Source organism: Nomascus leucogenys, chromosome 6, assembly GCF_006542625.1.
Source record: "Nomascus leucogenys isolate Asia chromosome 6, Asia_NLE_v1, whole genome shotgun sequence".
NCBI classification, from domain to species: Eukaryota; Metazoa; Chordata; class Mammalia; order Primates; family Hylobatidae; genus Nomascus; species Nomascus leucogenys.
Genome location: NC_044386.1, coordinates 92,975,702 through 92,988,818, shown reverse-complemented (window position 1 = coordinate 92,988,818; position 13,117 = coordinate 92,975,702). Strand labels below are relative to the sequence as shown.

The window sequence follows — 13,117 nt, the reverse complement described above, 5'->3', positions numbered from 1 at the left end:
AGGCCAGTAGTTTGAGACCAGCATACTGTACAAAAAACATAGCAAGACCCTCATCTCTACAACAAACTCAAAAACTTAGCTAGGTGGGGTGGCACACACCGTAGTCCTAGCTACTCTAGAGGCTGAGGTGGGAGGATTGCTTGAACCAAAGAGTTCGAGGTTACAGTGAGCTATGATCATGCCACTGCACTCCAGCCTGGGTGACAAGAGCGAGACCCTGTCTCTAAAAAAAAAAAAAAGGTAAAAAGTACAACAGGAAGGTGAGAGAAGAAAGGAATAGAGAGGGATTTGTTTAAGGGCACAAAATTAAAGCTAGACAGGAGGAATAAGTTCTAGTGTTTCATAGCTAGAAAATACTAGATGCAGGATTACTATAATAGTAATACATATTTTCATGTTGCTAAAATAGAAAATACTGAGTGTTCCATGACACAGATGATAAGTGTCTGAGATGATGGATATGCCAGTTGCCTCAATTTGATCATTACACGTTGTATATATATTGAAACATCACTATGTATCCCATAAATATATATAATATGTGTCATATAATTATTATGTGTCATATAAATAAGGGGAAAAAAGCATTTCCAAAGGTAATCTTTGGAACCATATGGATACTGTTTTTCTCAGAAGTTAAGGATTCTTTGTGTGTGTTTTTTTTTGTTTGTTTGTTTTCAGGGATGGAGTTTCGCTGTGTCGCCCAGGCTGGAGTACAATGGCGCCGTCTCGGCTCACTGCAACCTCCATCTCCTGGGTTCAAGCGATTCTCCTGCATCAGCCTCCCGAATAGCTGGGATTACAGGCCCCCATCACCACCCCCAACTAAGTTTTTGTATTTTTTAGTAGAGACGGGGTTTCACCATGTGGGCCAGGCTGCTCTTGAACTCTCCACCTCAGGTGATCCGCCCGCCTTGGCCTCCCAAAGTGCTGGGATTACAGGCATGAGCCACTGCGCCCGGCCAGGATTCTTTGTAAAGGCTAATAGCATTACAAACTCTACTCAAGTGAAGTCTAATGCTGCTTTGAGACCTTCTGGTATGGATACTGTGCCTTATAACTGAGTCATTGACATGGAGTTTTAAGTCTTCTGAAGCAAAATAATAAAATATTTACTTGACATTATTAAAAGTGTTGTCTAGATATGGGAAGGGAATTAGTCCCTAACTTGGGGTATTTTATCCTAGTGAAAGTGCATTGCATTCAGTGGTGAATCATTTGGAAAGAAATATAATTATGTAGAAAGTTCCATTCTGTTTCTTTTTCATCCTCCCTGAGTCAGCTTATCTCCTCCCATGGCTTCAACGTCCATAAGCTGATGATTCCTGAGTGCATATTTCCAGCCTCCACCTCTCTCCTGCGTATCAGATCCTTATTTTTAACTACATTTGGATATCTCCAGATGTCTCTAAAGCCAGCTCAGCCTGCTTTCCCTTATTACAGTTACAGTATCACTGCCTACTCTACATCAATAAGTTCATTTGATTCTATCTCATAAACATTTCTCATGTCTGTTACCTTCTCACCATTCCCACAGCCACTCTTAATTAGTTCAGACTATTTTTCATTTGAATTATTGAAGGAGCTTCTTAACTCCTTGTTGACTTCCTTATTTCTGACAGCCGTTGTACTGCCACCAGTCAGAGCAGTCATACCCCTTGTTCTATGGAAAGAAGCCCAAGCTGCTTATTTTAGAATATGCTCTTCATAGCTTACAGGATACCTGTCATTCTCCCTATATTGTGAGGTCTTGAGGATATTTTTCTGAATAGCATGAGCACTTAATAGGTGCTTGACATATAATAGCACTCAAAAAATGTTGAATTTTTTCACCTTTATCTAGAACTCATTCCTACTAATTGTAATACTGTGCTTATGGTGTTTCCTCTTGTCTAGAACAAGACCATCTCTCCCCGCAACTGACAAGGCTAGATTTAGATTTCAGTGCATAAGCTTTCTAGGTATACGTTAGTCCAACAAAATTATTTTTTATATATGTTCCTGTTGTGCATACGTGTCATAGAAGTGCTGTTGTCAGTGGTATTGTATTTTGATTATTCTGTCTTGTGACTTGTAAGGTTGAAATCTATTTAGGAACAAAGTTTATCCCTGTGCACAGTCCTTGGTAAACAGGACCTCAATAAATGGTAAATTGAAGGCATCCTGTCAATGTATACACTGGAAAACTGAACAAGTCCAAGATAAAAATCATTGTTTTGAAATCATAGTGACACAGTTTTTTTAGCAACTATTTTTGCTACTCTACTCCTTTTGGCCATGGATCACAGACCCAGCTGATGGGAGAGTTTTTATATGATTTCAGAAACATCTGTGTGGCTCTTATGCCTTTATTTTCCTTCCATTTAAACAAGCTGAAAATTTGCACAAAATTTGCACAGTTTCAGATTCTCCAAGACATTGTCAGAGTATGGTTCCTGGAGCAGCAGCACGAGCATCACCTGAGAACCTGTAAGTGCAGTCTCAGGCCTCAGTCTGTGTTCTAACAGGCCCTCCAAATGATTCTGCTGCATGGTAAAATTTAAGAATTGCTGCTTTAGAATTTTGTCATCTAAGGAAAGCTTTGCCTTTTGTATATAATGACAAAGTTCTCACTGTGATTTCTGCTATAAGCTATTTATGCTTTGGAAATATTAATAGTTCATCAGCTGGGAAGACTAGGACTACCGTTATCTAACATCCTGAGATGTGATTCAAAACTTGAATTTCCCTCTGGGCAGAGTTTTTGACTCTGGTTTCTGAGAATGGCTGTTTAAAAAAAGGTGGGGAGAAGTAGCTTACTACCTCTTTCAGTTAAAATGTCTTCTGGATTATACTTAGACTATCAGCTTGGGCTGCTTGTGTTCATTGTCATATTCATGAGATATATGATGATGGAAGAATGAGATGAATTTTGTTATCTTAACATTTAAGTCCTGATTGTTACTGTGTTGTCAGAGACAGAAAGTAAGCTTGTTATCAGAAGTTATGCTGAATTTATAGACAGGTGCATTTCACAGAAAAAGTATTGGCAAAGATTAGCTTTTGAGCAGTAATTACCTATGGCTTTTGAGAATGGTTTATTCAACTTGCTAAAGGAAAAAAAAGATACGTGTTAAAGCATGGTAAGAAAGGCTTTATTTAGAACATGGTGATAGATGTAGGGACCAGACCACTGCAGTGAGATTCTGCATTGGGGAGCGAGATGGGCTCAACTCTGAATACAGCATAGGCAAGTGGGGGTCAGTGGATGGAAAGTTACTAAGAGGAAACATTAGGGGTAAGGAGGATTTGGCTAAGCCAACCTAAACATTCTCACTGAGGATAAGCCAGGTTGATCAGACCTCAGCTAGGGAATGGTGGAGGCTGAAGAACCTAATCTGATATTGAGGATGATCAAGGATGGGGGTTCTTGCTAAACTGACTTAGCAAGGTTCTTTGCTAAAACTGAATTTTATAAGGAAGTTCACAGATGGGCCTAGGAGAAGGTTCAGAAGCCTAAATATTGGTCAAGCAAAGAATCTTTGTCGAATTGAAGTATTAAAGCTTTCTAGTATATTGTTTTCATTTTGGCTTTAATGCTAACTGGAGAGTCTGTTGAAGTACACTCTCTACGTGTTTTATAACTGGTATTATTTTTCTTTTAATTAATTAAAATTGTTTTTGGCCTCAAAGCTCCATTTTGGGTATAGTTCTAGACCTGCCCATAGCTACTTTTGACAATCTCTTGTGATGAGAGCTTTTATGAGCATTTGCTTAAATATGTAAGGGTTTCACTTACATATTTGAACCAGACCTTTCATTAATGACTCTCTTTAAGATATAGCTTATTTGTGTGCATTTTTCTGTTTCCCCTGCATGAGACATTCCTGGTTTTTTGTTTTTTGTTTTTTTTTTTGAGACGGAGTCTCGCTCTGTCACCCAGGCTGGAGTGCAGTGGCGCAATCTCTTGCTCACTGCAAGCTCCGCCTCCCAGGTTCACGCCATTCTCCTGCCTCAGCCTCTCCAAGTAGCTGGGACTGCAGGCGCCCGCCACCACGCGCGGCTAATTTTTTTGTATTTTTAGTAGAGACAGGGTTTCACCGTGGTCTCGATCTCCTGACCTCGTGATCCGCCCGCCTCGGCCTCCCAAAGTGCTGGGATTACAAGCGTGAGCCACCGCGCCCGGCACATTCCTGGTTTTTAATGGCTAGCAAAACCAGCTTTTTCTCTTGTGGACCAGCAGCTTAAGTACTATTTGTGAAGTTGGGAAGTGAATTACCTAAAATTCCGCTGAAAAGACTAGCTTGACGATAGTTTGTGGCTACTGCATTTTTCTCCTTGGACAGACACATCCTTAGTTTTAAAAAAGTCATGGTCATCTTGATGTCAAAGTCAAAATGGGCCCTGATTTACTGTGTTTGGCCTCACTTTCTTGGATCTGACTGCTCAAGAGTAAATTAAATACCTTTTTCCTTCCTGGGGTGAAGAAGAAATGTTAGTCTCCAGCAGTGTCTTTGATAATGAAACTGTTTACCTGAGTACTGTAAAAGCCTACAAGTGGCTAGCATTTTCTTTTTATTTTTTTTGAGAAGCAGTCTTGCTCTGTTGCCCAGGCTGGAGTGCAGTGGTGTGATCTCGGCTCACTGCAACCTCCACCTCCTGGGTTCAAGCGATTCTCGTGCATCAGCCTCCCAAGTAGGTGGTATTACAGGCATGAGCCACCGCATGATGGCCATAGTATTTTCTGGTAAATAACATACAGGCAGAGCTTTCAATCTGTTAAGAATCCATGTGAAGATATTCAGGATCATAGGAATGACCCATGGAAGACAGACGTACAGAAGAAATGCAAGAGGGGTTCAATTCTGAGCTGATTCTTCTCTTTGCTTTTAACATTTTCCAATTTTTTTTTGAGGTGAGTTTCGCTCTTGTTGCCCAGGCTGGAGTGCAATTGTGCGATCTCAGCTCACTGCAACCTCCGCCTCATGGGTTCACCTGATTCTTCTGCCTCAGCTTCCCGAGTAGCTGGGATTATAGGCATGCACCACCACGCCCAGCTAGTTTTGTATTTTTAGTAGAGACGAGTTTTCTTAATGTTGTTCAGGTTGGTCTCAAACTCCTGACCTCAGGTGATCTGCCCACCTCGGCCTCCCAAAGTGCTGGGATTACAGACGTGAGCCACTGCACCCAGCCAACATTTTCCAATTCTTTCTGTTTCTCAGGTCTGATGTCAGGTTCTATTTTTGTAAGATTTTTTTTTAACCAGAATTTATTCTAAATCATTTTTATTAATTTCTGGCAACCTTACCTCATTTAATGTCACTTTCTATTTGAAACATGTTAATTTTCTGGATCAGTGGTTTGCAGTGCTTTTTTCTTTTGGAAAATGGAAAGATTTGGAAAAAGTCAGTCCAGTAGACATCCCCCTCCTTCATGGATGTGTGTGAGCCCTGCCCCCCAGTTTCTTCCATACTCCTTTTGAGGGATGTTAACAGAACACGCAGGACTAGTTTAGATCATTCTTTTTTTCCCCCCTTGACACAGGGTCTGTACTCTGTCACCAGGCTGGAGTGCAGTGGCATATCATAGCTCACTGCAGCCTCAACCTCTCAGGCTCAATTGATCCTCCTACCTCAGCCTTCCAAGTAGCTGGGACTAGAGGTGCACAGCACCACGCTCATCTATTTTTGGTAGAGACAGGATTTCACCATGTTGCCCCCAGACTGGTGCAGTCCTCCCACTTCAGCCTCCCAAAGTGTTGGGATTACAGGCATGAGCCACTGCGCCTGGCATTAGATCATTCTTTACTTAATAGAGTAGAATGCTTGCATAAAACTGACATGTTACTACATTTATAGCTTTATAGGTTACAAAGTAATTTTACATACATTGTTCATGTGAATCTTGCCATGGCCTTATGAAGAAGATAGGAATCATTGTCCCCATTTTTCAGATGAGGAAACTGAGGTTGAAGAAATAGAAAAATCCATCGCAGGTTTTTTAAACCGTGGCTCATTTCCCTATAAGGTGAGCTCTCATCTTAATAGACCCTTAACTGTTCACTCGTCTAACAGTAGTACAGTCTAGACTCAGGGTCTGGAAGACCCCTGAAATATGCAAAACTTTGGTTATATTTTTCTGAGATGAGAGATTCACATAATTTTTGTTTTCTTTATTTGTTGAGACAGGGTCTCCTCTGTCATTCAGGCTGGAGTGCAATGTTGTGACCCCAGCATGCTGCAGCCTCAGCTTCCTGGACTCAGGTGATTCTCCTGCCTCAGCCTCCTGAGTAGCTGGAATCATAGACATGCACCACCACACCTGGCTAATTTTTTTGAAGAGACAGGCTTTTGCCGTGTTACCCAGGCCAGTCTCGAGCTCTTGGACTCAAGCGATCAGCCCACCTTGGCCTCCCAAAGTGCTGAGATTACAGGTGTGAGTGGCCCATGTTTTTTTTTAAAATCACACTTTTAACTTTTTTTCTTTTTTGTCATTGACTTTTTTTTAAACCTGTAGATCTAGGTAGATCATGCTTGTTTAGCTTGTCAATAGGAATTGGCAACAGGACTGAATGAAAGTTTTTGTTGAGGGAGATCCGTCATACCAAATGCTTATTTCTTGTCTGTCCTGAAGTAACTTAATATTTGCATAGAGCTTTATAGTTTACAGAACTCTTACACATAATGTAACATGATTTTCACAACTACCCTATAAAGTAAGTGGCATCATTCCCATTTGAAGAAACTGCTTAAAGTTAAGAGAATTTATGTTGTGGAGGTGCTGACTCAAAACCTGACGCCTTTTCTTAGGCTGAAATTAAGCAAATGTGACATGATCTCAAATTCCATAACTACATCTTATATTTTGTAAATTAACAGTTTAGCCTGCTCAATATCCAGTATCTTCCCAAATATTGTTAAGCAGCCTGATTTATAATTGATAGGATTATTTTCTACTTTAAAAGAATTTTTTTTTGAAAAGGAGAATTTGTACTGCCTCTCTTTATTCTTATTATTCTTGGACTTTCCAGATTATTCATAATATCTTAGATTTAATGGTTTATAACTCTGAAAACACTTGCTAATTCCTTGAGTCCACATACATGTGTCTGCTATTATCACTCTGTTCATTCTAGTTTGCTCTAAAGATAGGAAGGAATGAAGAATTCTCTTCTTTTTCATTCTCTTCTGCAGTTAACATTTCTGTTCTGGTTCTCATTTTATTTGGAAGGTTAAGGTTAGTTTTTTGTTGTTTCTTGAAGAACTTGGATTTTAAGTTAAGCTCATTTTGGATGTGAAGTTCTGCTTCCCAGCCTGTTGTGGAACAGTGCTGCAGGCTGCTGCCCATGGCCTGTTTAGCACTTATTTCTATGGAGACATATAATAATAGCTAACATTATTGAGTGCTTACTACGTGTCAGGTACTGTTTTAAGCTATATTATCTCATATAATCCTCACAATAACCCTGTGTTGTAGCTGCTATTATTAGTCCCGTTTTACAGATTAGGGAGATGAAGCTCAGAGAGGTTAGGTCACTTGCTTACAGTCATACAGTTAGTGACAGAGCCTTATGTGAATCCAGACAACTGATTTTAGAGTTTGCTGCATTTGAACACTAAACTATGTAGTTTCTCTTGGCATAAACTAGATTCCCCTATTTCTCCAAAGCAGAAGGCTGGCTGGTATAGATGCCTTTGGTCATTTTGAATGGTATAATTTCAGAATAAAGGGTGGACCCTGGTTTAGAAGCTAGTGATGGGGATGATCTTAATTTCCAAACTTTTGTCATATCTACCTGATCAAGGTAGCTGTGGAAGGAGCCAGTTTGAATTTGGAAAATGTTTTGTAATTGCTGCCATCTCTACCTAGAGATGAGACTAATCCATGGTACCTCTTCCTGCTGCAGAGAATGAGGTTACCCCATTTCCATTGCTCCCAGGGCTTCAAGCCTGCCTTACCCTTGGTCAGTACACACAGAATGAGTGCATATAGATTTCTGACTTGCCTTTGGTGTTAAGGAATAGTGATGAATGATCTGTTTCCTGATTAACAGGAAGGATAGGCAGGCTCTACAGTAGTTTGTGTAGGCTCAAGTCTGTGACAGCCTCACAGCAGTTAAGCGTCCTTTAGATATTTGAAATACTCATAGTTCCTGTATTCACGTTTAGATGTCAGTGGGTCTTGCCCAGTCTTTATTTTGAGGTAGATGATTTGAATTTGTGTGTGTGTGAGAGAGAGAGAGAGACAGAGGAGAGAAACGCTCTTATGATCTTGGCTGTCATTTTCTCTTTATTGCGAGGAATGAAGGAGAGAACAGCATAAGCCAGCCACAGGGAATTAGAGGTAGAGGGGGTTTGAAGGGAACAGCTGTTTTTAAAAAAGGTGACAAAAGCAGGCAAGACTTAAAGGCCTGGCCTTGGCAGTAGTCCTGAGGGAGAGAGAAAGTTAGTCTGATTTCTTGTTCTGTGGTTGCCCTGGAGGTAAATGTGAAAAAATCATGATAGTCTCTCCCATATAGGGCTAGGCTAGCTTTTTTTACTTCCTTAGGGCATATATGAAAGCAGTTTTCCTGGGATTGGGCTCAACTTGCTCTTCTGTGTTCCCTTTTTCTTCTCACCCTCTGCTACATATCTACACATCCAGTTTTTCCTGCCAGCGAGCTCCTCCTTTTCTCCGGCTGCTAGTCCCAGCTGTCATCTTTGCCTCCCATCCCCCATCCCCAGTTATGCAATTTTACATTATGCTTCTCTTGGGTTTGCTGCCTCCATTTTTAATGCTCTGCCTGCTACCCCCTCCACCCAGCTTCTAGTCTCTTCCGCCCTCAAAGCCAGTAACCACTGTTCAGTTTCCCTCTTTATCACTGTTGCTCTGAATGCACTGATATTAATACTTTCCCAAAACTCTTGCAGATCTGAGCCCAGTCACTTAAGATAGTGGGTGGAGATGATGGTGGGGAAGAGGGTGGGGTGGGAGGTTGTCTTATAAAATTTAGGGTTTTTCCAAAATATTGGATGACCCTTGACCTAGAGAGCAAACAGATGCTTCTGTTGGCCTCCCAACTTTAGGCAGTGTGTGCTTTCTTGTTGAAGGTACGTATTTGTTCGAAAGCCCTTAGTAACGAAGGGCAGGGCAGTGAGTCAGGCTCTGAACCTCCTGCTGCTGCTGCTGAGAGCCAGTTCTTTTCCTGAATTGAAGCTAATTTTGGATGGATAATGAGGTGGATGGTTGCTAATAACTTTCCCTTGCTAATTGTGATTTCACAGTACTTTGTAAAGAGGGTTCTTTTCTCTTTTTCTTTTCTTTCTTTTCCATGCTGTTTGGAGGCAGAATAGATCTCTTTTCATGGTTTTTGATGAGTGTTCAGCTATCAAGGAATTCCTTAGTTTGTTTAGAGGCAGCACAGTTTATTGGAAAGAACCCTAGACTAAGCTAAGGCCTGCATTCTAGTCCCAGCGCCACTCAGGATTAACTGCCTAAGTGATCTTGGGCAAGTCATGAACCTGTCTCCGCACCTGCCCTATGTATGAACCTTGTGGAACCGTGTGAATGAAATGAGATGTGATGTATGTGGAAGCACTTTTCAAACTGCGAAGTTTCATAAAACTTTCAGGTGCTGCCCTTTATTAATTTGGCTCCTGACTACAGCATCAGAGAAGTTTTTCCAGTGTCTTGTAAATTCTTTCCTTCTCTGAAGCCAGCCTTCTCCAGAGCAGGGCACTGGAATCATCAGAACTAGAGGCAGTCTTGCCTCAGAATCATCTTATCTTTTCACACTGTTCACCCTCCCCCAGTTGCTTTAAGAACTTTTTGACCCAGTGCTTCTCTATCTCCATTCTCTAGTAAGATTATAATTTTATGGAGTTAGTGATCATAGTATGTTGCACAATCGGTCAAAGATTCCTGGCTTTTTGTGGCCAGGAATTACTATTAATTAATTTATTTATTAAACTAAGTGGTGACAAAGCATATCTTTAACTTAAGTAACTACAAAAACCTTTTCAGGCCAGTGAGACCCATTGACCGCAGTTGTGGTAAGTGTTAAGAGACCATGCTTTCACTTTGGATTCCAGGCCAGACTCTTGTTATTAGCTTGTGACTGTGGGCAAAATATTTAACTTTTTTGGATGTTAGTTTCCACATCTTTAAGAAAATTATAATGGCACTTATAATGAATAAATGAATTTTGAATATGATAATGAATAAAGTGCTTAGCACATTGCCTAAACATATAATGCATACTTAGAAAATGTCACCTGTTACTCTATATGTCTAATAATGGTAATAACAATAATGGCCTTCAAAGCGAGCACAGAAAAATGTCCATTGTTGGCATTTTAAAGGATTTTTTATCTTGTGTTTTAAAAGTTCATTTAAATATACAGCACATAATTTACTAATGTAAAGAACATTTTTGTCTTGGTCTCATTTTCCTTGATACAGTTAGAAAATTGAACTGACTCAGATCAGCATTCCTTCCTCTTAGCAGGAAGTCTTGCCCAGGGTGGCATGATCAGGCCGAGTGACTCGCCCAGCTGTGTGCAGTGGGAATCATAGACTGTTTCTCAGCTACCTGTGAATTGTGTGGTATTAGGACTTGGGGTTACGGTGGAATTGGATGGACTCTTGGTGAAAGGATACTTTCAGGCATCTTTTTTACATTAGCATTGTCAACAGATTGATAAACAGGCTTAAGTCTAGGGCTGCTTTGAAGTACAATACAGAAGAAGGGAAAAAGTAAAAAAGAAATCCACCAACAGTTCTAGGGCATAATCAAGTACATAATTACAGCATTTGAGAGGCTGTAACTCCCCAAGTTCACAGATAATGTGATAAGACCATTTGTGATTACCACTTATGGTCAAGAATATGATTAAAACAGAATAATACTTTTACTGCATTTCAGGGATGTACTGATACCCAGTTTTCTCTGGTGATTGAGCCAGTAGTAAAATAAATAAAACCAGCTTCCTTTACTTCCCCTTCCTCCTTCCCTCCCTCCCTCCCTCCCCTCCTTCCTTCCTTCCTTTTTTTTTTTTTTTTTTTTTTTTTTTTTTTTTTTTTTGACGGAGTCTCACTCTGTCGCCCAGGGCAGAGTACAGTGGCATGATCTTGGCTCCTGCAACCTCTGCCTCCTGGGTTCAAGTGATTCTTCTGTCTCAGCCTGCCGAGTACCTGGGACTACAGGTGAGCACCACTACGCTCGGCTAATTTTTGTATTTATAGTAGAGACGGGGTTTCACCATACTGGCCAGGCTGGTCTTGAACTCCTGACCTCGTGATCCTCCCGCCTCAGCCTCCCAAAGTGCTGGGATTACAGGTGTGAGCCATCGCGCCCAGCCCTCCTTTACTTCTTTGTTTATATTAGCTGGCATTGACTTTGACAGGTGGGCAGGTGGTTTGTGAGACTGAGACATGGCTCCTTGGATACCACTTTATTTGGCAGTGAGCTCAGCTCTTCATGCAGGGGCTTGGGGGCTCCTTTCTGTAATTCTAAAGCTTCTCCTGCATCTGAGAATGACATCTGTTTGGCTTCTTGAGGCCTCTGGTAGATATTTCCTTACAAGGAATGCATGCTGGATCTGAAGAGGTAGTTTAAAATGGCATATTAAAGGCAGAACGTTTAGTCTAAGCCTGTTAATCACTGCATTCCTGTGCTCCCCAGAGTCTGAAAATGTCAGGAATTGAAAGACTAGTATGAATTTGGAGGTCTTGGCCTCTACTTGAGTAAGTATAGTACCTCCATTAATGTTCTTAGTCCATGGTATGGGGTTATCACCAAAGGCAAATACTGCTATGGATGTAAACAGGAATTTTTCCACTTAGTAACCTCGATTTTCAGCTAGCCCTGTTACATCGTTGGCTTCTGGACTGTAGGAAAACAGTTCCATTTATTTCATCCTTTCCTCTAGAATGTTCTTAATCTGATGTTGGCAGATCCTGACCTCACCCTGCTCACTGCAGAGGGGCTGGCTTGGCTTTATGCAGCAGGCCTCCCAGGGGAAGTTGCGAAGCCAGTCAGAATGCCCTCTTTTAGTGTCTTGCCTTATACTTTCGGATACTGTCTGAATCAGTAGAACTGCTGAATGAACCCTAGGTGGGGTGGAAGGGTAAGAGAGAGTATGCTTGCACTCTGATTTTGTTTCCTATGGACCTAACTCCAAGTTTTTAAATTAAGCCTGGATTTTTTTTTTTTAACTCTTTCTGCCATTTCCACCTTGTCTTATGGAAGTGTAACCTCAAGCAAATTATGGGCAATTGGAGGTAGGCATCAACTTTAGTTCCTGGGCAGTTCCTGAGAGTGTTGGTTGAGGCCTGGCTTTCACCCTAGTGTTTAGTTTAATTCATCAGGGTACATTTCTCATTCTTCTGAGCTGGCTTCTAGAAGCCAGGCAATTCAACTGTATAGAGCCTGTCAAATACCATAGCTTTTCAGATTTTTCTAGGTAATGGATCTATGGGGTTATGGAGGGCACAGTCCCTCCATTTGCTGGCAATGAGTTGGGTTGCTGGTATTGTTGGTCTCGCTTCTGAGCTGACCCACAAAGTATTAATATCTCACTGTGGTGTGAAGTACAGACTGTCTTGTTCTCCTGAGACTGAGGGTCTGCATTCAGGAAGAGGCTGCCTAACCCTAAACAACTGGGTTGTTTGTTTGCCATAGGCCCAGGGAAGAATAGGAGGTGGAGAAAGTCTAATCGAACCCAGGATAGAATCCTGTGTGAGAGAGAAATTTGCTACTCTTTCAGTTGAAATTTGGACTCTGAATCCCAAGAGAAGGCACCAGTAGGTCATTTAATACTTCTTGTTGAGGCTTGCAAAAGACACTGCATTTCTAACAAAGCGTTTACCCATCCAAAAGAGAGATCCTGATTTGGCATATAAAACTACTGCCCCTTCTGGTTATCTTTCATCACTTGCCTGAGTTTAAAAAGGTAATACATGGTTTGTGTTCTAAGGAAAGAGGCTCTTCCCAAGACCTGAGGCTTTCTCATTCCTACCAGCTGGGCCCATTGCTAAAATGCTTTCCAGTGGGCTTGCTTCTGCCTGGCCAGCACCTGGGCTGCCCCAGCTTGTAATTAGCCTGCCTTTGCTTCATAAGCTTCCCAGGGTGTGGTTCTTCTTCTAAAAGCTTGTATGA

The 13,117-nt window shown here is 41.3% G+C and overlaps 1 protein-coding gene across 5 annotated transcripts in view; it reads left to right on the top strand.

The window, feature by feature from the left end:
- Positions 1–13,117, top strand: part of NPTN (neuroplastin) — a 74,031-nt gene that overhangs the window by 23,368 nt on the left and 37,546 nt on the right. The gene's annotated exons all lie outside the window — the stretch shown is intronic.